Source organism: Gymnoscopelus braueri, assembly GCF_963280865.1.
Source record: "Gymnoscopelus braueri genome assembly, chromosome: 8".
Classification (NCBI taxonomy): Eukaryota; Metazoa; Chordata; class Actinopteri; order Myctophiformes; family Myctophidae; genus Gymnoscopelus; species Gymnoscopelus braueri.
In genome coordinates this window covers 9,037,370-9,052,568 of record NC_137609.1, presented here as the reverse complement: position 1 = coordinate 9,052,568, position 15,199 = coordinate 9,037,370, and the positions used below count along the sequence as shown (strand labels likewise).

General features: G+C 41.4%; 2 protein-coding genes across 4 annotated transcripts in view; one reads left to right on the top strand and one right to left on the bottom strand.

Annotated features, from left to right (window-relative positions):
- The window catches only part of LOC308090618 (nuclear receptor coactivator 2-like), a 124,677-nt gene that overhangs the window by 22,183 nt on the left and 87,295 nt on the right, over positions 1-15,199 (top strand). The window lies entirely within an intron of this gene.
- Positions 1-15,199, bottom strand: part of LOC308090609 (uncharacterized protein) — a gene marked incomplete at its 5' end in the record, with an annotated part of 52,311 nt that overhangs the window by 15,896 nt on the left and 21,216 nt on the right. The window lies entirely within an intron of this gene.

Here is a 15,199-nt window from a genome sequence, read left to right as displayed (position 1 = left end):
AGCACAGTGGTAATGTGCCTGCCCACCACCGTGGTGTATCCGGCTTTGTCAAGCGTCTATACGAACACAATTGGCCCGTGTTCAGGGGGAGGGAAGCCGGGCGGGGACGGTAATAATTGTCACTGCACATAATCCTATGGGCTGGGGGCGGAGCCTGTCAGCAGGGAGTGTTGGGCGGGAGGAGTTAAATCTGGTTGGAGAGGAGTCAGGACTGAGACTGCATTGATAGATATGGTGGACAGAGCTATGGAAGTCTGTGCCACACTGGATAAAGTTATGAGAACGCAGGCTTATCCTCTCTCTCTGTGAGGCGTGATAAGCACTGGCATCTATTTATTTTTAAAGCTATCTCAGGAATGCTCCCCTATATATTTGTGATATGTTGGATCAGAACCCTAGTACCCACCAGACCCGTTCGAGTGACTTCCTGACGCTCAAGGTTCCATTTGCGAATACAGAGCTAGGCAATGCAGCATTCTCTGTTAGTGCACCATCTGCCTGGAATGAGCTTCAGAAGTCCCTAAAAATCTGATTACTGCCCTCATTGGGTCAATATTAGATTTTGATTGATTTGATTGTTTATTTATTTCGAACACTGTTAAAAGACAAAAGAAATACATAAAATAAACATAATACACTTAAAAATAAGAAATATAAAAATAGGAAAACAAATACAACTCTGGGGTGTTCGAAAAGGGCATAGGAAGAAGTTGAAAACTTATCTAGTCCTATCCCTTATTACTTTTCCAAATAATATTTAGAAATACAATTTCTAAAATCTATGTAAAATACTATGAAAACAGAAAAACAGAAACAAAAAACAGAACAAACAACAACAAAAAACAGCTTCTGGTGTTCATCTTCAGAGCTTACTACAATATCCTTTCAATATGTTGCATTTATAAAAAAAAATAAACTTGAGTATTGTACTGCAATTTTTCAGATCTTCACCACTGGTGTTCCATAATTCAACCCCTCTAACTGTAATACAGTGAAGTTTTGAATTTGTTCTAACCTTTTTCCTTTTAAATATATACTTTCCTCTTAATTCATATTTACTATCCCTCCATTCAAACAATTTCTGGATACTGTTTGGCAATTGACTATTTTTTATTTTGTACATGAGTTGGATGGTTTTGAAATCAACCAAGTCCTTAAATTTCAGTGTGTTTAGTTTGATAAAGAGTGGGTTTGTTGGTTCTCTGTAATCAGCTTTGTTTACTATCCTTATTGCTTTTTTTTGGAGAATGAAAATTGGATCTGTGTTTGTTTTGTACGTATTGTCCCACACTTCCACACAGTAAGTAATGTATGGGAGTATGAAGGAACAGTACAAGGTATATAATGATGACTGATTTATAATATCTTTTACTTTATATAATACTGATAATGACTTTGATATTTTTGATTTAATATACTTTATATGTGGCTTCCAACTTAATTTATTATCTATAATCACTCCAACAAATCTTATTTCATTTACTCTTTCTATTTCTATATTATTTATCATAAGTGTTTTGTCTGAATTAATAGGTCGGTTTCCAAATATAATATGTTTTGTTTTGCTTAAACTTAGTGTAAGTTTATTTGAGTCAAACCAACTCTGTAACTTCTTCATTTCATGACCTACAGTATCCAGGAGTTGTTCCAGGTTATCCCCACAGCAGAGCAAGTTTGTGTCATCTGCGAACACTACAGCCTTCAGTAATGTGGAAACCTTACACATATCATTTACATATAGAATAAACAGCAATGGGCCTAGTATTGATCCCTGAGGGACCCCACACTTTACCTGCATTAGTTTTGATTTGCAATTAATGAATTGTACGTATTGATTCCTGTTTTTTAGGTAACTGGTTATCCAAGTTAGTGACATACCTCTTATCCCGTATCTATGAAGTTTTGTTAACAATATTTGATAATCAACCGTGTCAAATGCTTTTTTTTAAATCTAGGAATACACCTACGACATATTCTTTGTTTTCAATAGCAGTTGTTATTTCTGTTACGAAATCCAATAATGCTAATGTGGTGGTCCTATTTTTTCTAAATCCATACTGTTGGTCACACAGAATATTTTGGTTGGTGATAAAATCATCTAGCCTTTTGTAGATTTTTTTTTTTTTTTCCGCTGCTTTTTGTTTAATTACTTTCTATTCAAGAGGACAGTTTTTGTCATAAATTTCTGATACAATGGACATGAATGAATTATAAGCTTCGTCTGTATCTTCCACATATACGTTTTTCCAGTCTTGTTTTAAAAGATCATTTTTAAAGGAGTTGATTGCATTAACAGATTGTTTTCTACATATTTTGAATTGTATAGCTTCCTTGTTTTTCTTTGTACAGGTCTGGATGACTGCAAACACTGGCAAGTGGACGCTTGAGTCATTTATTATCAGTCCAGTTGTTACTTTCCTTTCTATTACATTTGTGAATATATTATCAATTAATGTTGCACTGTGAGATGTGATTCTAGTCGGGCGGGTGATTGAGGGGTACAGACTCATACTGTACATTAGGTTGATACATTCAGTTATCGGTGTTAGTTCAAGTGGGTTCAAGAGATCTATATTATAATCACCACAAATAAACGTAATTTTCGTATTAGTTTTGCTTTCATACATCCCTGATAGTATGTTACTAAATGTATCAATACATGACCCTGGACATCTGTATACACAGCTTACTAATATATTTTTTGATTTTTCCATTTGTATTTCAACAGTTATACATTCCATGATATTATCTATTGCTTGAGACATACTTCCCACTACTTTACATTTATAGTTTTTGTCTACGAATAGAGCAACTCCTCCACCTTTTTTACCTTCCTATTTAAATAGAACCTCTCATACCCCTCTATGTCAACCTCCTCAGATTGATCCTCTTTTAACCAGGTTTCAGTTGCAATTACTGTGAAAAGATTATTCATTTCTTTTAAACATGTTTTAATCTTAGAGATGTTTGCTTTCAAGCTTCTACTATTAAAATGTATAATTGATATTGCTCCATTTGTTGATATATTCTTGGTAAATTGATCTACAGTGTAGTATTCACAGTTCCTTTGAGTGTAGTTAATGAGAAAGTTATTCACAGGGTCAATATTATTCTCCATGTCATGTCCTTTATGTTCAGTGAAATCAAAAGTTTTCAAACCAAGTTCTTCATATTCAGTTATCAATGCTTGTTGGTTGAACACACCAGTTGAAAAAAGACTATTGTCAATACTGATCATTATGGGTTGATAATGTCACCAAGTTTTTACCCACTGTTCACCATGGACTGAGAATCAGACAAATGTATCCAACTGCTCAATATTCCTGATGCACATTACTTTGGCTTGCTCTGCTTGCCCATTCAATTTTATGAACACCTTGCAGTTTGCAGACCAAGTAGTCTGGATCTTTCCCTGTTTCCTGAGGAACCTTGCTTGCTTAGCAATTTCAGCATTTTTCTTTGTGAGATGCTCATTAATGTAAACATCTGAGCCCTTCAGATTCCTGCCCTGCCTAAGCAGATCAACTTTATACTTCCTATTTGCAAAGCGTACAATTACAGGAGGATTATCCTTCTGGTTCCTTGTTGGTAGAGTATGGCAGGCCTCAATGCTGCTTTTGTCAATTTGTATGTTTTTGCCAAGAAGGAATGCAGTTACCTGCTCCTCTGTTGACTCCTCATGATCTGTACTGTCTACTCTCTTGTCCTTTGTCAGGGCATGTGAGTATGACCGTGGTTTAATCTTCAGACCAGTTATTATGACGTCATTCATTCGTGAGTACTGCTCTAAGTCAGACACTCTGTTTTCCAGGGAATCAGCTCTCTTCACCAGCTCTGCGTTCTGTATTTTAAGATCCTTGATTTCACTCATCAGGGACACTATGATACGCTGCTGGTTTGATACGGTCATCACATCAGCATTTAATGAAGTCATAGCAGCTTTTAATTCTTCTATTTCCTTCATTGATGCTTTTAAGTCCTCAATGTCTTTTTTCATTTCCTTTGTGGCCATTTTGACCTTTCAACACAACAGACACTTCTACAAGGACAGGTCTTTTAATGTACAAATTGGTAACTGCCCCTCATCCTCAGCCCCCATTACATGTGGCATCCCTCAAGGATCAATTTTAGGACCTCTTCTGTTCTCTCTGTACATGCTCCCCATTGGCGCCATCTTCCATAAGCACAATATTAATTATCATTGTTATGCTGACTACACACAATTTTATGTACCAGCCACACCCGAAAACACCAGCTCACTCACCAATCTTTTTAACTGCCTGGAGGACATAAAAAGCTGGATGGCAGCTAATTACCTCCAGCTAAATGAGAGCAAGACTGAGGTAATCGTTTTTGGCCCTCCAACCTCAACCGCTCGTCTCTCTCAAGCACTTGGCCCCCTTAAGGCAAATTCAAACAGCCCTATAAAAAACTTAGGTGTCTTCTTTGACCCAGCCCTTAATTTTAATAAACAGGTTAGTAGTGTTGTCAAGGGCAGTTTTTACCAGCTCAGAACCATAGCCAAACTAAAACCCATTTTAACACACACCGACCTAGTCACAATAACCCATGCCTTCATCACCTCTCGTTTGGACTATTGCAATTCCCTATATCTGGGGTTACCCCAGTCCACCATCTCCCGGCTACAATTGGTTCAAAACTCAGCTGCTAGACTCATCACTGGAATGAAAAAAAGAGAACACATCACCCCTGCGCTGGCTCAACTGCACTGGTTACCAGTAAAATATAGAATTGATTTTAAAGCACTGCTCTTTGTTTTTAAAGCTCTCAATGGCCTAGCCCCTCCATACATCTCTGATCTGCTACATAAACCTCCTGCCACTAGGTTACTCAGATCATCCACCCAGAAACTCCTTTCAGTTCCCTCAACAAACCTCATTACCAAAGGTGACCGGGCTTTCTCCGTGGCTGCACCTATACTCTGGAATAATCTCCCGTTTCACATTAAGATAAGTCCCACTATTGAGATTTTTAAATCAAAACTGAAGACCCACTTTTTTACTCTTGCTTTTAACGTAGATTGAGGTTCTCTGTCTGTTGTTTCATTTGTCCCTGCCGTGTTTTTATTTGTTTTGTTCTGTTTTGTTATTGTCTCTACTGCATTTTGTCTCTTTATGCCTTTTACTCTGCTTTGTAAATAGACTAAGGTCTATCCGTTCTTTGTTTGGAAAGCACTTTGGGTCAGCTGATGTTGTTTTTAAATGTGCTATACAAATAAACTTGACTTGACTTGACTTGACAAGCCTATGCAGATCTAGGTTAAAAACAAACCACACTGCCTTAGCCTGTTACTTTAATGTCAGATAATCCTGGGCCTGTACTAGCTACTTGGTACCTGGCCTGCTGGAGCCTGGTGGTGGCTGGCTACTGTTGACCTTCACCCAAGGGCTGTTGTTAGGCTAGTGGAGCCTGATGTTAGCCTCTCCCAGGGGCTGCTGGTAGCCTGTTGGAGCCTGGTGGTAGCCTGGTCCTCTCCAGAGGCTGCTGGTGGTGCCGAGTGGAGCCCGGTGGTACCAGGCTGCTGCTGGCCTGGTGGAGCCTGGCTGCCCTGGTGGAGCCCGAAGGTAGCAGGCAGCTGCTGGCCTGGTGGAGCCCGGCTGGCCTGGTGGAGCCCGGATGGCCTGGTGGGGCCCGTTTGGCCTGGTGGAGCCCGGTTGGCCTGGTGGAGCCCGGCTGGCCTAGTGGAGCCCGGTTGGCCTGGTGGAGCCCGGCTGGCCTGGTGGAGCCCGTTTGGCCTGGTGGAGCCCGGCTGGCCTGGTGGACCTGGTGGGGCCCGGTGATTGCAGGCTGCTGCTGGCCTGGTGATATCCAGGAGTAGCAGGCTTCTACTAACCAAGTGGAGCCTGGTGGTAGCAGGTTAATGCTAGGGCCTAGGAGCTGCTGCTCTGCTGCTCTCTGCTGCTCTGCTTCTCTCTGCTGCTCTGCTGCTCTCTGCTGCCTGAATTGACTACCTACCCTCCCATATAGAGCAATGGTTTCCAGCACATGTACCAGACTGTAACTGTTTTATTTAATTTTCCTGTTCTTTCTTTGAAATGCTGAGTATTTTCTATTCTCTGATTATGAATTAATATTGATGTATGTAAATGTATTCCTGTTGATTATGTTGATTATGTTGTATCTCGGCTACATTGAAAATGAGGGCTTGCCCTCAACTGTACTCTGAGTTGAAATAAAGGTTATGATGATGATGAAAGTTCCTGGTTCAGTGGATCTACGATGTCCTCCCCAGCCCGTCCAACCTCTTCCACTGGGGCCTGGCAGATACTCCACTGTGCCCACTCTGCCAGAGAGGAGGATGACTGGAGAACATCTTGAGCTGTTGTCCAAAAGCAATGGGATATGGGCACTACCGATAGCATCATGACCAGGTGCTGAGGGTCATCACAGAGGGTCACCTGGGCGAGGGTGTATGATGTTGAAAGAAACCAAACACCTGATCACCCCAGGATACATCACTCGTGATGTGTCTAAGTTGCACCAGGGTGTTAGAACTTAATGCTAAGGGAGCATTCCTCATCACACCATCATTGACGGAACAAAGAAGAATAAAGTTAATGTCTTATAGAATGGCAAAGACAAAGTCCTGACTTTAAGTTGTTCTGCACAGCAGAATGGAATAAAAGACCTCCAAGCCCATGTACAGGATTGATCGTCAGTTACCAGAAATGTTTAGTTGTAGTTATTGTTGCACAAGGGGGTCACACCACTTACTGAAAGTAAAGGTTCACATACTTTTATCACACACAGATATGTAATAATGGATTATTTTCCTCAACTAGATTTTCAGGCCGCTACACGGCGCAAATCACGTTAGGGGCCCCTGGTGTGGCTATTGTGATGCCAGACCCCTAATCAATGTTGGTGCCAAGTTTAGTGCGGATCAGAGGAACAGTGCGCTGCGCACCCTCCACCCACCCTCTAGGCAATTTTAATATAGACACCCACCTCAGTTTGTGTGGTCAAGATGAAAGAACCGAAGACGAAAACTCAAGTCCCGTTTCAGTCATTAGTTTTAGTCAAACAAATACAATAAAATAATGTATTTAAACTAATTTAATTAGGTCAGTACAGGTATTGGATTTAAGATATGACTGTGCTAACAGTATTATCATAAAATATATCCCATTTTGAAGATTCAAATTAGATTATAACACAATACAACTTGTGTTACAACACATCATTCACACACAATACTGCATGTTCAGAAAATAGCATAGCCTGTCTAGACTAACAAACAAATAATAAAGAAAAACATCTTAATAGCTTAATAACCACATGACTGGTATTCTGTATTATTAGCTTTCTGATCTTTCTTTCTAAGCAATGGCCAAAATTATAATGTATCCATTTAGAACGAGTGACCACCATATGGGGTAGTAGAGATCAATAATAGTGCGATCACCCCGTCCTTGACCGAGTAGTTTCTTCTGAAACCCGATCCGTTATGAGTCCTCTGCACATGCATGATGCTTTCGGATTAGGTCATGTATGCACTGATCTCTGCCACACTGCTCAGGTGTTTCAAGGGCACAGGGGCCAGCTCCCCCTGTGCCGACAACCCCTATGCTAGGAAACCTATAAGAAAGCCTCCAAATGATCAGCCCACCCAATGCCGACCTCTGCACCGACCTCGACTACGACTTAGTGAAAATAAACTGGAAATCCTTGAAGTGAACATCCGGGGATTACGCACCAATACTGGGGACCTCTCCAAGCTCTGCTCAGTGAAGAAGCCTTCAATTGTCATCTTAGTAGAGACTTTCTTGGACTCCACCATTCCAGATGGGGCAGATGAGATACAGATTCCTGGCTACTCACTCAGCTGTCGCAGAGATCGCACTGGAGCGACCGGAGGCGGTATAGCAGTCTACTGTCTAGAAGGTGTCTCCATCTACCATAATCCATCCAAAGACCCTGAAGACTTCGAGCTCATGTGGTTCACTGTTGCTCTGAAGACCAGGACACTGCTGATAGGTGCTGTTTACCGCCCCCCAAGTGCCTCCAATGAAGTCTTGGACTACCTCGACAGAAACACCTTCTCAGTGATGGACGAGTTTGGAGCCCAGTCTGTAATGCTCATTGGCGACTTTAATGCACATCACAAAGAGTGGCTGGGGAGTAATGTCACGGATGCTGCTGGACGACGTGCCCTGCAACTTGCCAACTGCCTAGGACTGGATCAGATTGTCACTGAACCAACTAGAGGCAACAATATTCTAGATCTGGTTATATCAGACACTCCAGCTACGACAAAGACCCTGGCAAATCTAGGCTCCTCGGACCATAACCCTGTACAGTTAAAACAAGAATAAATGACAAGTCATTATTACCAGCTGCATGCTGTATTTTCTCTCTCTCTCTCTCTGTGTGTGTGTGTGTGTGTGTGTGTGTGTGTGTGTGTGTGTGTGTGTGTGTGTGTGTGTGTGTGTGTGTGTGTGTGTGTGTGTGTGTGTGTGTGTGTGTGTGTGTGTGTGTGTGTGTCAAATGTTCTCACAAACATAGTATAATTTGAGAAATGGCCACTGTGAGGAAAATTTCCCTGGTCCTCACAAGAGAAATGGTTTATATGGTTAAAATAGAAATCTCCTCACAACAAAACTATGTTGACAAGAAAATGTTGGTGTAACTAAGAGATTCACTGGGAAATATGTGTCTTATGTGTTTATATTATTAACTAGGATGCATGCTTGCTAGATGCATGCTTGCATCTGACGGTCAGGAACTGTACATCCCATTTCCCGGACGGGTATAGTTGCACCCTATTGGCTGCTTCCTCGTGGACACGTATCTATCGAAGTCCTGGTGATGCTGGAAGGGCAATTGGTTGACGTGATTATTAATTCATATAGCCCACAAATCTACAGCCACACTTGATTGGAACCCTCTCATTCTCCCTCCTCACCCAATCTGACTGGATCCCCAAGGTTTAAAGGTGTAAAAAAAATGGGTGATATTCAAGTAAAATGAAATAAAACTAGAAAAAGTGCTCCTCGGAGCACAGGTCTCCGCCAGGTCAGGTAGGTTATTGTGGGCCAGCAATGTTCAGAATTTGCCAATCAGGATGGAATATAAAAAATCACACCCCGTGTGAAGTGGGCGGTGTCTTGCTAGCTAATCACAATACTGAATGGAGTCAACCAATCATGTACAAAAGATAAATACATTTATTGAAACACTCTTTATGATGGACGAAACCATAACTTGAAAAAAACAAATGTTTGGTTTTTTTCAAGTTATGTTTTCTTATATAGGGCTATGCACATGTGTCATGTGACACTGGCCAATCACAGTCCTGAATAGACTGTGATTGGCCAATCACAGCGCAGGATAATTGTATAAATTTCCTGGGCCCAGATCACAGCGCAGGAAAATGTACATTTTTCCAAATCTCACTTATAGGGGCGGTTTCACCGCCCAAAAATCGGACGGAACCATCTTGATCACTTGACTATAGAGATAATGTGTACTGATTTGCATGATGTTTGGACAAAATTTGTAGGAGTAATATAAAAAAGAAAAATCGGCCTCCTGGTGGCGCTATAATAGGGCAATGTTAAAAGGGTGGCGTTTGTTCTTCAACGTAGTGTGAATGTACGTGCAAAGTTCCACCGCAATCGGATGCTGCGTTCATGATTTGCGGCATTTTGTTCAAAACGGGCCACTCCTGCAAACCTTAATGTCAATGTTAGCCAATCAGGATGGAATATGAAAAATCAAACAGATCCATCTTGATCACATGACTATAGAGATCATGTGTACCGATTTGCATGAAATTTGGAAGAAATCTGAAGGCTTAATCTCAAAATATGTGTTTTACATAAGTCGGCCTCCTGGTGGCGCTATAAAAGGCTAATGTAAAAAAATGCAGGGCAGATGTTTTTCCTTGGCCTTTAGGGATTATGCGTGCAAAGTTTCACGCAGATCGGTGCAGTTACAGTTAAAAACGCAATTTGGCCTTTTATAGCGCCACCATGAGGCTGATTTGAACATTTCCAAGTGGCATTTCTTCCTCGGCCTAACGGGAATGTGCGTGTGAAATTTCACGGAAATCACAAGCTGCGTTCATGATTTGAGGCATTTAGTTCAAAATGGACCAATCCTGCAAACTTTGGAAGCCAACCTTAGCCAATCAGGATGTAATCTCTCAAGAACAGATTCTGCACTGCGTTGGAATCTGTCGTGAAGGCTCGTCATAACATGTACACACTGGGCTACAAGTGGGCGTGCCTTCAGATCAGGAAGCAGGCCGCGCTTTACCCAATCAAATGTAGTGGGCGGGATTCACATGTCCGTCGATCTTTCCCCCTCGAAACAAACCCAAACTAATTTAACAATAGCGTCCGCGGAGCAGACAAAACCACGGAAAGATATTCACATTTTAACTTACTCTTTCATCATAGAAACAAGTGGGCTTATAACCAAAACGATCCATGTTCTCTGGGAGAAGTGGTGTTAGTGTTCCGTGTAGAAATATTCTTAGTGGGAATGAAAACATAGCGGCACCCACCGGAAGTGAAAGCTGAAGGCAGACCTAAACCCCGGTTTCCTTGTGCACTGGCGTTACGTTTTCTTCCGCCCAGAGCCAACAGACATAGAACAAACAGCAGAGGGCGCTGTTTTTCATTTTCAGTTGGCGATGGGTTCCCAGATTGATCAGGATGGAATATGGAAAATCAGACAGTTTCGCAGCGACCGGGCCAACGGTTTCGGAGATTAGCGGGACACACGGACGGACAGGGGGTAAAACATACTCTCTCGCCATGCCTTTCGGCCTGGCGGAGACAATTAACGAGCATAACATTTCTTGGGAATCGTTTTGAATCGAGAATAGTTTTGCATCGAAAATAGATTTTCATTCATCAAACACGAATTACTTGTCCTTAGGGCCTACACCGAGCTAAGGTAAAACAGCCTTTGTTTTTAGCACTCCCTTTACCTGGAATGAATTGTAATGCACTTTAAATATTGACTCCATGATCTCACTGGTGCAATTTAGAAACTTGCTCGCCAATCTTGTTGTTTTAAATTTTTTTGTTTTTGTTTTAATTAAGGTGTCTTTATTATTGTTTTCACAATACACAACTTATTTTATCCTGCTGTTCTTATTTCAATATTTTTTGTCGTATTATGCCTTCTGTAATCTCGGCATCATTGAAAATGAGGGCTCTGCCCTCAATGTATTTCCGAGAAAATAGATAAAGGTTTTAATGAATGAATTTTGGAATCGAGTTTAACTGTGGGATACAAAAGATTCACACCCTTAGTGCGGGTTAGAGTTATGCCTGATTTAATACTTAGTTGCGCGCCAGTTTCGTGCGCCGAAAATAGCCAATCTACAAGCTCACGATGTACAGTATTGTGAGCTTGTAGATCAGCTAATTCCGGTGTGAGTCACCGGTGCACAAACAGGTATAGTTTTCAGGTTTAGGGTTGAAAATGGCAAACGAGTGGTGTGTGTGTGTGTGTTAGTGCTGCACGATTCTTGCTCAAATGTGAATGACGATTTTCCTGCATAAGAATTGATTCTATAAGAAGATTCTCATTGTTTCAATGAAAATATTAATTTATTATATATATATTATATATATATATATATATATATTTTTATATATAAATATTTTTTTAAATATATAAATATTATGTTATATATATAACATCGGTGAGACCCGAAACATCCTATGACCCCAGGCTACAACACTGATGATACGTCCCAGGTGCATCCATGTGATGTTTTTCGTTATAGTTATTCTATTTATAGTGGCTCATAGGAATTTATAGACTACGTGACAACCAGGAATAGATTGGTGACCACCGGAGAGACGGGTGACAGCCGGAATGTAGACGGCATCCGGGAGCAGTTTGGGTTGGCGCCCCAGTCTGTGTCTTCCGTGAGGAAGAAGCCCAACAAATCCACGGTGAGGCCTTTAGGAGGACCATTCAAGCAAGACGCAAAGGGAGCCTGCAGTACCACCACGGGCCAAGACACCATCACACCAGAATGAAATGTTTGGAGCGGGGGAGTCTGGTGCAACGCTCAGGTCCTGGACCTGGTGAGACGGAGGAGGAGCCCGGCCAGGAGGCCACCACAGAGCCTAGCCCCTCCACGTGCCAGAGCCTCCGCTCTCCCCCATTCCTGGCAGAGTAGTTTCGGACAAGCGTATTGAGTGGCCCTGTCTTTCCCTATTTAGGACTGACCGTGGGTAGCTACCTGGGACGTAAGTCGGGGCTTGATCAACCCTGGCTGGGTCACCTGGGTGAGGGTGTATGTTGCGAGACCCGAAACATCCTATGACCCCAGGCTACAACACTGATGATACGTCCCAGGTGCATCCATGTGATGTTTTTTGTTATAACATCTAATATATATATATATATATATATATATATATATATATATATATATATATATATATATATATATATATATACACATTAATATATATTAAATGTATATGTAATATATAAATATTTATAATATTATATTATATAATGTAAATATATAAATCATGGGTTGACACTAAGGTCTCTGAGGCACAAGTACAGGTCATGTTGTACTTGCCCACAGGTCTTGCCTTACTTGCCCGAAGAGTAAATCATCCATTATAAAAGGATAAGCAACATTTTTATTACCGTTCAATTTAACGTGTATTTTTTACTTTCTACTTGCGAATTCTGGGGCTGTACAAAGAAAAATGGCATACCTCAATGAGACAATATTTTTTATTTATAAAGTGCTAGCCTAATCATTCAAGCATAAATGTATAGGACTATAGCCTACCTATTGTGGTACAAAACATAAATCCTTCTGCAGTGAATTACAATATTAGAATTGTGCTGAATGCAAGATTGAAGAAGCTTTATTTGTTACTGACTTATAAAGATCCAAGCAGCAAAATGTTGTTGGAAATTGTACCACAGATTGTTCTACATACACAGTAAATGATCTAATGAAGAAAATAAAATATTAAGCAAGAAAATGATATGGACAATAATAAATAAATAAAATTAGCCTACAGATATACTACAGGGGTCTTCAACGTGTTCAGGCCAAGGACCCCCTAGCTGAGAGAGAGATGAAGCAGGGACCCCCTCTATATTGTATGAAATTGTGCTTGCAGATTAAACTTTTTTTGTTCCAACTTGGTCTGCTCTGGCAAAAATAGCCGATCTACAAGCTCAGTTGTGTTTGTAGATCTGCTATTTTTGGCTAAAGTTCTCCACAGAAATAGGATGCTAGTGGTTATTGTAAAACTCACTCTGAGGACCCCCTAGGGGTCCCGGACCCCCTGTTGAAGACCCCTGCTCTAATAAGGGACTTGTCTTACATGTAGAGAAGGGCACTTCAGAGTTAAATTAACACTATTGAGAGTTGACAAGTGACTGCGATGTCTATTGTGATGAGCGTGTAGAACGGCTGTTGTAAATCACAGATGATTAGTAGATGCTGCGCTTTAAAACTGGCCTACTTTTTATGACTAAATGACTTTATGACTCTCAGCCCCTCGATCTGTCCCTTAGAGGCAGAAGGAACGGCACTGTGTTGTGTTAGCATGTAGCTAACGCATCAGCACAGACAGTTGAATGCAACGTTTCCTTCAGAAGGAAAACAACAACAAACATATAGGCTATAATTGCGGATGGGATGCATGCAACCGTTGTGAGCTTGTAGATGAGCTGTTTTCAACTGAACTGGTGTGTGCGTGACTGCGTGTGCGTGTGTGTGTGTGTGTGTGTGTGTGTGTGTGTGTGTTTGTGAGGAACTACGGAGAGGGGTAGACGAGCGGAGCTGTTCAGACGATCTGCAAGACCACAACACGTCGCTGATGGAAGCGGTGTGGGCTTGTAGGTCAGCTCATTTGTGTTGCTTGCGCTAGACAGGGGAGGGGGCGTATGATCCCATAGCATGGGAGTACGGCCCGTCTCCCCATTGGCTTAAAGGGACATTTCGCCGATTTTGCTACCACATCTTCTTTTAATGAAGTTTAGGACTCAAGAAACAAGATCCTGGGGTTGTTTGTGTATAATCTATCTGTGTTTTTAGATATATAGTAATCTTCGAAGGTTTCGTGACGTTATTTACGTAACGAGATGTTACGTCATTCCTTTCCGCACTACATGTCTCGGCGCGTCTCAGTCAGACCAGCTCCAAAGACAGCCCCAATGGGGTGTCCGTAACACTTTGTTCAAACTTCTTTCCCCACTCGGCCACTCCCATTAGCTGCGGCCAGCGGGCAACCCCCCTTGCAGAGTGAGGCATTACTTTACCTGAGTTATCTTCTGATAGTTGTACTTGAATGTTGACATGAAATAATAATCCTGTGTAGTGTTTCATAAGCGCAAGCGTGAAAAAAAATACAGCGTGGAGTGGCAGCGCTGGTAAACAAACACCGTCGCGAAAGGCTAGGATCACAATACCAAGGATTCGACAGTGATGACTATGCGACACGGAAGTAGAACTGCATAAAGATACCAAGGATTTGTCAGTGATATGACATCACTAACGAATCCTTGGACATATATGTAACTAGATGAACGTGTGCGAGGTACACGTTCTTCAGCCAGTGTTGCCAGATATTGTGAGAGAAATAAGCAACCAGGTCTATGAAAACAAGCCCAAAAGAAGATAACTAGGCCAAGAGCACTTTACCTAGACATGGGATATTATATATTTGAAAATTGCCGATCTACAAGCTCACAACGCTTCGTGACCCATTGTGAGCTTGTAGATCTGCTATTTACAAAAAAAATCTTGAGGGGGAAAAAGTGCAAAATGTGGAATATTTTTGACACATATTTGTTAGGGGCTCCCTGGCACAAATTATAATTTCAGATGGGGGTCTGTGGAAAAATACATGAACATGTTTGAGAACCACTGGTTTAAACAACAATCAAAACATTTGGAAACAAGCCCAAATATCAACTACATTTTAGAAAGAAGCCGCTTATAATAAGCAGACATGGCAACACTGGCATGCTGTTTGGATGTTGTTGTTGGAGATCACACCCACATGCAACCTCCCCTGCCACAAGGAGGTGCAGTGCACCAAAGCATTATGGTCATTGTAGTAATGCAGCAGTCCAGTCAAACCCTAGTCAAACACACAGATTTCATTATTTTTCTGGCCATAGGGTGCAAATTTTAAATTGTGCTACTGTTATCTACTACAAATACTAT